The sequence below is a fragment of the Artemia sp. Qi Xiang Cuo genome, chromosome 7, assembly GCF_049724085.1.
Source record: "Artemia sp. Qi Xiang Cuo chromosome 7, ASM4972408v1, whole genome shotgun sequence".
Taxonomy (NCBI): Eukaryota; Metazoa; Arthropoda; class Branchiopoda; order Anostraca; family Artemiidae; genus Artemia; species Artemia sp. Qi Xiang Cuo.
In genome coordinates this window covers 25,239,170-25,248,808 of record NC_142800.1, presented here as the reverse complement: position 1 = coordinate 25,248,808, position 9,639 = coordinate 25,239,170, and the positions used below count along the sequence as shown (strand labels likewise).

The 9,639-nt window shown below is 35.0% G+C and overlaps 2 non-coding genes across 2 annotated transcripts; both read right to left on the bottom strand.

Moving 5' to 3' along the window:
- Nucleotides 1-668: 668 nt before the first annotated feature.
- LOC148950090 (U1 spliceosomal RNA) lies at nucleotides 669-830 on the bottom strand. Its single transcript, XR_016142040.1, has one exon. It is a non-coding gene; the product is annotated as a U1 spliceosomal RNA (small nuclear RNA).
- A 5,527-nt stretch (nucleotides 831-6,357) lies between these two features.
- LOC148950089 (U1 spliceosomal RNA) lies at nucleotides 6,358-6,517 on the bottom strand. The gene has a single exon (XR_016142056.1). It is a non-coding gene; the product is annotated as a U1 spliceosomal RNA (small nuclear RNA).
- Nucleotides 6,518-9,639: the final 3,122 nt, after the last annotated feature.

The following is a 9,639-nucleotide window of genomic DNA, read 5'->3' as shown; positions in this document are numbered from 1 at the left end:
AGTAATTAAATAATAAAAAAACAAGTCTTGCAACTGAAAGTAAGGAGCAATATCAAACATTAAAACGAACAGAAAAGCTCATCGAAAAGTAAAAATTGAGAGAGCCAAACAAAACAGCAAGGAGTGTTATCACAATGATGAAGTTTGGTCTCATCATTATATTTGTTTGGTCAGTGGATCAAAACCTAACCAAAGAACGCTAGACCTTAGGCCCATCGAGGTTCGATGAAATTTCGATCCATCCTTCTCCGGGCAAACACCCAGCGTACTTGCACTGCGCTAAGCTACTCACGTTAGAGAATGTGATTAAAACGGTTTATGATGTATTATGCGCTAAAGTTTTGCTAAATTTACAATTTTATAGTAAAGAACAAGCTCTAAATGATGGTTGTAGCTGTAGATGCAATAAAGTAAAAGACAAACCGAAGCCCATACTAAATAAAAGTTTAAAATATGTTTTGAAAAATCATAACTGCAGTAGTTGCCACAACCTAGTGAAAGACGAACCAGAGCCAAAACAAACTACTCTTTCCAAAAGGGCCCAATGATGAATTTGACATTTCTCGTTATTGTCTTGAACAACATCAAATTCTCTACTTTTTCCTGTCAAATTCAAAATGTGTGACAAATAAAAGGGGCCAAAATGAAAATACTTTTCAATGTGTGGAAAAGGGTTCACGAGAACGCAGCCCCCACTGCCAATATTACGCTTTTAAGTTATCCCCATTTGGGGTAATCACAGGGGTCAACCATTCCAGCGTGCAATGGAAAGGCCTCACCCTAGGAGTGCCTCCTTTATGATCTAGGTAGCTTCTCAGTCAGGTAAGTATGATTAGATAAAAATCTAACATTTTACTAATATCTTTCGACACAAATCTACCTAAACGGTAGATTTACAACATTCTGCCAAAACGGCATATTTTTTTCTTTCTGCTTTCTTTTCCACAGATAGCTTAGCACTGGAACATCGTAGAGAGTTGTTCAATGGCTCATTTTAAAGGAAATTAATTGGATTAAAAATCTTTTGTAACTAAAATAAATTATTTCTAAAAGAGAATAAATTTTTCCACTGAAAACTGCAGTTTTTTTTGTCTTTTCATACTGCAGTCTTTTCAAAGATGTTTGATTTTGTACATAAATCCAGGTTGCAGCGGTAGTAACCTAGTAAGAGACGACCACGTCCAATGTTAAGAAATATAAAAACCCATAACTCCTTAAAAAAAGAGTCAGATCAAAACAAAAAGTAAACTATTAGAACCGCCTTATCCGAAACCCCTGTATAGGAAACTTTCTGTCCCTTGGCTTGAACAAGGGAAATATCTTGATAAGAATCTTCAGAGCAGCTTCAGAGGTCGGTGGATCGAAACCTAACCAAAGAACGCCAGACCTTAGGCACAGCGAGGTTCGATGAGATTTCGATCCATCCACCCAACGCACTTCCGCTGCGCTAAGCTGCTCACACTAAAGAATTTGATTAAAACAGTTTATGATATATCATACGGGAAATTTTTTCTAAACCCACAATTGAATAGTAAAGAATGATCTCTAAATGATGGTTGTACCTATAGCTGCAATCAAGTAAAAGACAAACCGAAGTATATTTTAACTAAAAGTTTAAAATATGTTTTGAAAAATCACTATTGCTGCAGTTGGAACAACCTAGTGAAAGGCGAACCAGAGCCCATAGTAACCAAAAAGTGAAAAAAAACACATTTTTGAAAACAGTAATAAAGAACGAAATCTAGGCCATAATAATTGAAATGTAAAAATAAATCATCATATTTATTTTTGCTAAATCCACAATTTTATAGTAAAGATCAAGCTCTAAATGATGGTTGTAGCTATAGCTGCAATCAAGTAAAAGACAAACCGAAGCCCATTGTAACTAAAAGTTTAAAACATGTTTTGAAAAATCATTATTGCAGTAGTTGGTACAACCTAGTAACCTTTCTGTCATTTGGCTTGAACAGCAAGGGAAATATATTGGCTTTAAAATCAAGAAAAGTGGCGGCTACTACAACATTCTGCCTAAAAGACATATTTTTTCTTTCTTCTTTCTTTTCCACAGAAAGCTTAGCACTGGAACATCGTAAAGGGTTGTTCAATCGCTCATTTTAAAGGAAATTAATTGGGTTAAAAATCTTTTGTAACTAAAATAAATTATTTCTAAAAGAGAATAAATTTTTCAACTAAAAACTGCATTTTTGATGTCTTTTAATACTGCAGTCTTTTCAAAGATATTTAATTTTTTTACATAAATCCGGGTTGCAGCGGTAGCTAGCAACCTAGTAAGAGACGATCAGTCTCTTAATCGGCATGATAACAGTTTATGATGTAGTATACGGGAAATTTTTTCAAATCCACAATTGTATAGTAAAGAACAAGCTCTAAATGATGGTTGTACCTATAGCTGCAATCAAGTAAAAGACAAACCAAAGCCCATTGTAACTAAAAGGTTAAAACATGTTTTGAAAAATCATTATTGCAGTAGTTGGCACAACCTAGTAACCTTTCTGTCATTTGGCCTGAGCAGCAAGGGAAATATATTGGCTTGAAAATCAAGAAAAGTGGCATCTTCTACAACATTCTGCCTAAACGGCATACTTTTTTTTCTTTCTTCTTTCTTTTCCATAGATAGCTTGGCACTGGAACATCGTAGAGAGTTGTTCAATGGCTCATTTTAAAGGAAATTAATTGGGTTAAAAATCTTTTGTAACTAAAATAAATTATTTCTAAAAGAGAATAAATTTTTCCACTAAAAACTGCATTTTTTTTGTCTTTTCATACTGCAGTCTTTTCAAAGATGTTTGATTTTGTACATAAATCCAGGTTGCAGCGGTAGCTAGCAACCTAGTAAGAGACGACCACGTCCAATGTTAAGAAATATAAAAACCCATAACTCCTAAAAAAAGAGTCAGATCAAAACAATAAGTAAACTATTAGAACCGCCTTGTCCGATCCTAAAAAAAGAGTCAGATCAAAACAAAAAGTAAACTATTAGAAACGCCTTGTCCGAAACCCCTGTGTAGGAAACTTTCTGTCCCTTGGCTTGAACAAGGGAAATATCTTGATAAGAATCTTCAGAGCAGCTTCAGCGGTCGGTGGTTCGAAACCTAGCCAAAGAACGCCAGACCTTAGGCACAGCGAGGTTCGATGAGATTTCGATCCATCCACCCAACGCACTTTCGCTGCGCTAAGCTGCTCACACTAAAGAATTTGATTTAAACAGTTTATGATATATCATACGGGAAATTTTTTCTAAAACCACAATTGAATAGTAAAGAATGATCTCTAAATGATGGTTGTACCTATAGCTGCAATCAAGTAAAAGACAAACCGAAGTATATTTTAACTAAAAGTTTAAAATATGTTTTGAAAAATCATAATTGCTGCAGTTGGCACAACCTAGTGAAAGGCGAACCAGAGCCCATAGTAACCAAAAAGTGAAAAAAAACACATTTTTGGAAACAGTAATAAAGAACGAAATCTAGGCCATAATAATTGAAATGTAAAAATAAATCATCATATTTATTTTTGCTAAATCCACAATTTTATAGTAAAGATCAAGCTCTAAATGATGGTTGTAGCTATAGCTGCAATCAAGTAAAAGACAAACCGAAGCCCATTGTAACTAAAATTTTAAAATATGTTTTGAAAAATCATTATTGCAGTAGTTGGTACAACCTAGTAACCTTTCTGTCATTTGGCTTGAACAGCAAGGGAAATATATTGGCTTTAAAATCAAGAAAAGTGGCGGCTACTACAACATTCTGCCTAAACGGCATATTTTTCTTTCTTCTTTATTTTCCACAGAAAGCTTAGCAGTGGAACATCGTAAAGGGTTGTTCAATCGCTCATTTTAAAGGAAATTAATTGGGTTAAAAATCTTTTGTAACTAAAATAAATTATTTCTAAAAGAGAATAAATTTTTCAACTAAAAACTGCATTTTTGATGTCTTTTAATACTGCAGTCTTTTCAAAGATATTTAATTTTTGTACATAAATCCGGGTTGCAGCGGTAGCTAGCAACCTAGTAAGAGACGATCAGTCTCTTACTCGGCATGATAACAGTTTATGATGTAGTATACGGGAAATTTTTTTTAAATCCACAATTGTATAGTAAAGAACGAGCTCTAAATGATGGTTGTACATATAGCTGCAATCAAGTAAAAGACAAACCGAAGCCCATTGTAACTAAAAGGTTAAAACATGTTTTGAAAAATCATTAAGGCAGTAGTTGGCACAACCTAGTAACCTTTCTGTCATTTGGCCTGAGCAGCAAGGGAAATATATTGGCTTGAAAATCAAGAAAAGTGGCATCTTCTACAACATTCTGCCTAAACGGCATACTTTATTTTCTTTCTTTTTCTTTTCCACATATAGTTTGGCACTGGAACATCGTAGAGAGTTGTTCAATGGCTCATTTTAAAAGAAATTAATTGGGTTAAAAATCTTTTGTAACTAAAATAAAAAAATATTTCTAAAAGAGAATAAATTTTTCCACTAAAACTGCATTTTTTATGTCTTTTTATACTGCAGTCTTTTCAAAGATATTTAATTTTTGTACATAAATTCGGGTTGTAGCGGTAGCTAGCAACCTAGTAAGCAAGGGAAATATATTGGCTTGAAAATCAAGAAAAGTAGCAGCTACTACAACATTCTGCCTAAACGGCATATTTTTTTTCTTAGTTTTCTTTTCCACAGATAGCTTGGCACTGGAACATTGTAGAGAGTTGTTCAATGGCTCATTTTAAAGGAAATTATTTGGGTTAAAAATCTTTTGTAACTAAAATAAATTATTTCTAAAAGAGAATAAATTGTTCCACTAAAAACTGCATTTTTGATGTCTTTTCATACTGCAGTCTTTTCAAAGATATTTAATTTTTGTACATAAATCCGAGTTGCGGCGGTAGCTAGCAACCTAGTAAGAGACGATCAGTCCCTTACTCGGCATGATAACAGTTTATGATGTAGTATACGGGAAATATTTTCTAAATCCACAATTGTATAGTAAAGAACGAGCTCTAAATGATGGTTGTACCTATAGCTGCAATCAAGTAAAAGACAAACCGAAGGTCATTGTAACTAAAACTTTAAAACATGTTTTGAAAAATCATTATTGCAGTAGTTGGGACAACCTAGTAACCTTTCTGTCATTTGGCTTGAACAGCAAGGTAAATATATTGGCTTGAAAATCAAGAAAAGCGGCAGCTATACAATATTTCTGCTTATTTTTAGTTTAGTGAGGCTCTTTACTTCTCTTTAAAAAAATTTATCCGCATGTTTTCCATTGAATATTACTATCTGTAAGTAATTAAATAATAAAAAAAACAAGTCTTGCAACTGAAGGTAAGGAGCAATATCAAACATTAAAATGAACAGAAAAGCGTATCGAAAAGTAAAAATTGAGAGAGCTAAAGAAAACAGCAAGGAGTTTTATCACAATGATGAAGATTACCAAAACATATATAAGACAAAATTGTTACCAGAATAATGGGTAGCTACTGGGGTGACAAAAGCTATAATGAAAAAATCAGAACCTCTATGAGGCTGTACCAAAGAGCGCATAAAGACGAAGTAAAAATTTACATTCAGAAGTCCAAGAAGATGGCAAAAATGCATGATCTTTCTAAATTGAGAAATATTTTACGAATGTTTTACCAGGATTACAAAAAATATTCAAAATTACAGATTAAAATTCTCTTCAAAAGAGTGGATGTTGCTGAAAAAACGACTAAAAATGCTCTGGTAAAACTTCATAGTAATATCCAAACGAAATGTTGTATGTTTAATGAAACACTTCCAAGGTAGGGACGGGCAACTGTGGAATAGGTTTCTTGATAAAAATCTTCAGACCAGCTTCTGAGGTCAGTGGATCAAAACCTAACCAAAGAACGCTAGACCTTAGGCCCACCGAGGTTCGATGAAGTTTCGATCCATCCTTCTCCGGTGCAAACACCCAGCGCACTTCCACTGCGCTAAGCTGCTTACGTCAGAGAATGTGATTAAAACGGTTTAAGATGTATTATGCGCTAAAGTTTTGCTAAATTCACAATTTTATAGTAAAGAACAAGCTCTAAATGATGGTTCTAGCTGTAGATGCAATCAAACAAACTGAAGCCCATACTAACTAGAAGTTTAAAACATGTTTTGAAAAATTGTAATTGCAGTAGTTGCCACAACCTAGTGAAAGACGAACCAGAGCCAAAACAAACTACTCTTTTCAAAGCCCAATGATGAATTTGACATGTCTCGTTATTGTCTTGAACAACATCAAATTCTCTACTTTTTCCTTTCAAATTCAAAATGTGTAACAAATAAAATTGGCCAAAATAAAAATACTTTTCAATGTGTGGAAAGGGGTCCACGAGAACGCAGCCCCCACTGTCAAAATTCCACTTTTAAGTTACCCCCATTTAGGGTAATCACAGGGGTCAACCATTCCAACGTGCAATGGAAAGGCCTCACCCTAGGAGCGCCTCCTTTATGATCTAGGCAACATTTTACTAATATCTTTCGACATAAATCTGGCTGCTTTGAATGCCACTCAGAAGGTCCAATTAATAAAAAAGATGCACGTGTACATAAATTTTTTCACATCAATGAATCAAGTCTCTAAATTATTCTTGAAAATAGCAATTTACCATTTCGTTTTATAGGCAAACGTTTTAATCGTTTGAATACAAATTTACCTTTTTGAGAAAAGAAAATCAGGGATTTCTTAATCTCTTAACAATTTGACTAAATAGTCGAAACTTTAATATCTGAGAACCCAGTGGCCGTTCTACTGATTATGTTAATTATTTTCTCATTAACAATGAAAGGGGCTTTAGTCATTACTAATGCTACTTCTAGCAACTCACCTCAGAACCAAGCCGTCTAAGGCCAAAAACAATCGCTTTAGTAATTCTACCGAATCTTGGTTCAATTTAAATTTCAGTAGTTAATAATTAAGGACTATTTCCAATAGTCCGTATCATATCAATAGAACGATATTCGAAATCGAAGGCATCTTTTTTTCGTTGTTTCGTCTCGGCTATCTGGGCACTGGCAAAATCACAGAGAGCTGTTTAATAGCTCGTTTTAAAGGGAATTCCTATATCTAGTTTCTTTTGTAATTAAAAAAATTGCTTTTAAAACAGTATCACTTTTTACAAAAAAACTCCATCTTCGTGTACAAACTTGATGAATGACGTCATAATCATAGGTTATTATTATATATGACGTAATAAGTGAATACAATATTTATACACGATTATCTTTCAACAAGATATCCGGGTTGCAGTGGCAGGTTGCAACCTAGTAAGAAGCGACCAAGTCCCATACTAAGAGATACAATAACCCATAACTCCTAAAAATAGTAGTAAGTAGTATGACGACACTAGACCCTTAAGGTCCAAACCGAAGGTGCTGATCTCTGTTTCGTGGCCCTTCAGCCAGGAAGTGCAATGGGGGGCTGGGGGCCAGTCATCCTGTGCTTTCACACACTCTTCCTGCTTACCTTTCCCAGATTTCTCCAGGTACCCATGTAGAGCTGGGTCGACTCTGGCTAAGCTTACAGAATCACACCACTGACCCGCGTCCCAAACCAAATAACTGGCCACGCCAGAGGTCGAACCCGTGCCCCTTGGACAAAGAATTCTCAACCCAGCGTACGTCCACTTAAAAGCAAAGGTTTTTAAAAGATCAGGCTTATCGAGAAGTATGTTTAGTATCAAGAGCAGCTTCAGATGTTGGTGAATTGAAGCCTAACCAAAGCTCCCTTGGTTTTTGGCCTGGCGAGGTTTGATGAGGTTTCGATCCACCCACTTCTGGGTTAAATACCCAGCGTGCATCCGCTGCGCCAAGCTGCCCTCAGATTTGAACCTCAGCATCTTCAATTCTATAGCCTCGGCTTCCTCCACTACACCTGTACCATGTGGAATTGTCTCGTTACTATTACGCTACGGCAACTAGAAAGTGGTAGACCCTACGCTATAAATAAAGCTTTACAAAATGCTTAATAAGAATCTTCATAGCAGCTTCAGGATTCGATGAGACTTCAACCCATCCTTCTCCGGGGCAAACGCCCAGCGCACTTCCGCTGCGCTAAGCTGCTCACAAAATTTATAATCAGGATTCACTTGTTACTGTATAGCGACTAGAAATTCTGCAATCGACAGCATTTTTTCTTTTTGTAACTAAAATAAATTATTTCTAAAAGATAATAAATTTTTCCACCAAAAACTGCATTTTTTTATGTCTTTTCATACTGCAGTCTTTTTAAAAATATTTGATTTTTGTACATAAATCCGGGTTGCACCGGTACCTAGAAACCTAGTAAGAGACGATCACTTCCAATGTTATGAAATATAAAAACCCATAACTCCTAAAAAAAGAGTCAGATCAAAACAAAAAAAACAGCATTAGAACCGCCTTGTCCGAAACCCCTGTATAGGAATTTTTCTGTCCCTTGGCTTGAACAGCAAGGGAAATATATTGGCTTGAAAATCAAGAAAAGTGGCAGCTACTATAATATTCTGCCAAAACGGCATTTTTTTCTTTCTTTTTCTTTGCCACAGATAGCTTGATACTGGAACATCGTAGAGAGTTGTTCAATGGCTCATTTTAAAGGAAATTATTCGGGCTAACAATCTTTTGTAACTAAAATAAATTATTTCTAAAAGAGAATAAACTTTTCCACTACGAACTGCATTTTTGATGTCTTTTCATACTGCAGTGTTTTCAAAGATATTTGATTTTTGCACATAATTCATAATCGTATACCAGCGGTAAGATTTGAACCCACAACTCCGAAGAGACGGGGAGCTAACACCAGCACCTTCGACCACTCGGCCACGCTGCCTCTCATAAATATATATGTGAATCCGGGTTGCAGCAGTAGCTAGCAACCTAGTAAGAGACGATTAGTCCAATGCTAAGAAAAAAAAATAGAGTAAGATCAAAACAAAAGTACATCATTAGAACCACCTTGTCTGAAACCCTACTAGATAAATAATGAATGTCGTCATAGTCCAGGTTGCAGCGGTAGCTAGCAACCTAGTAAGAGACGATCACTTCCAATGTTAAGAAATATATAAACCCATAACTACTTAAAAAAAAAGTCAGATCAAAACAAAAAGACAAACGAAACTCAGAGAAGAGAGAAAGTAACAAAATGAAAAATAAAATCAAAAAGGGTGAAAAAACGAGGATTTTGTCAGCCAGCGAACCATGAAGATGACAAAATATAAGCAAATATTTCGACAAGGACCTCCGCCAAGTCGTCCTCAGTGCTAAACAAAAAAAAAAAAAAAGAGAAAAAAAACGAGAATCTAACCTTTCGAAGTTTCCTGTACAAAGACAGAATAGAAACTGAATAAAAAACCAGGCAGGAATCAATGAAAATGAAATTTACCAAGATGATTGTGTAAGGATCTTTCGTCTTGCATTAATTTTGGCTGGTTGACAATTTCGGTTTTCATTAGATATGCGAATAGATTCTTTTAAGTTATTTCGGGTGAAAATATTGATTGAGTCCTTCAAGATTAAACTGTCGTAAATTGGGCTTAATGAAATATCTCCAGTATCTTTATTTATTGCTAAATTTTGGTTCATATATTTTTTTTATCTCAATTACCTCCTTAAAAGTTTGTGGTA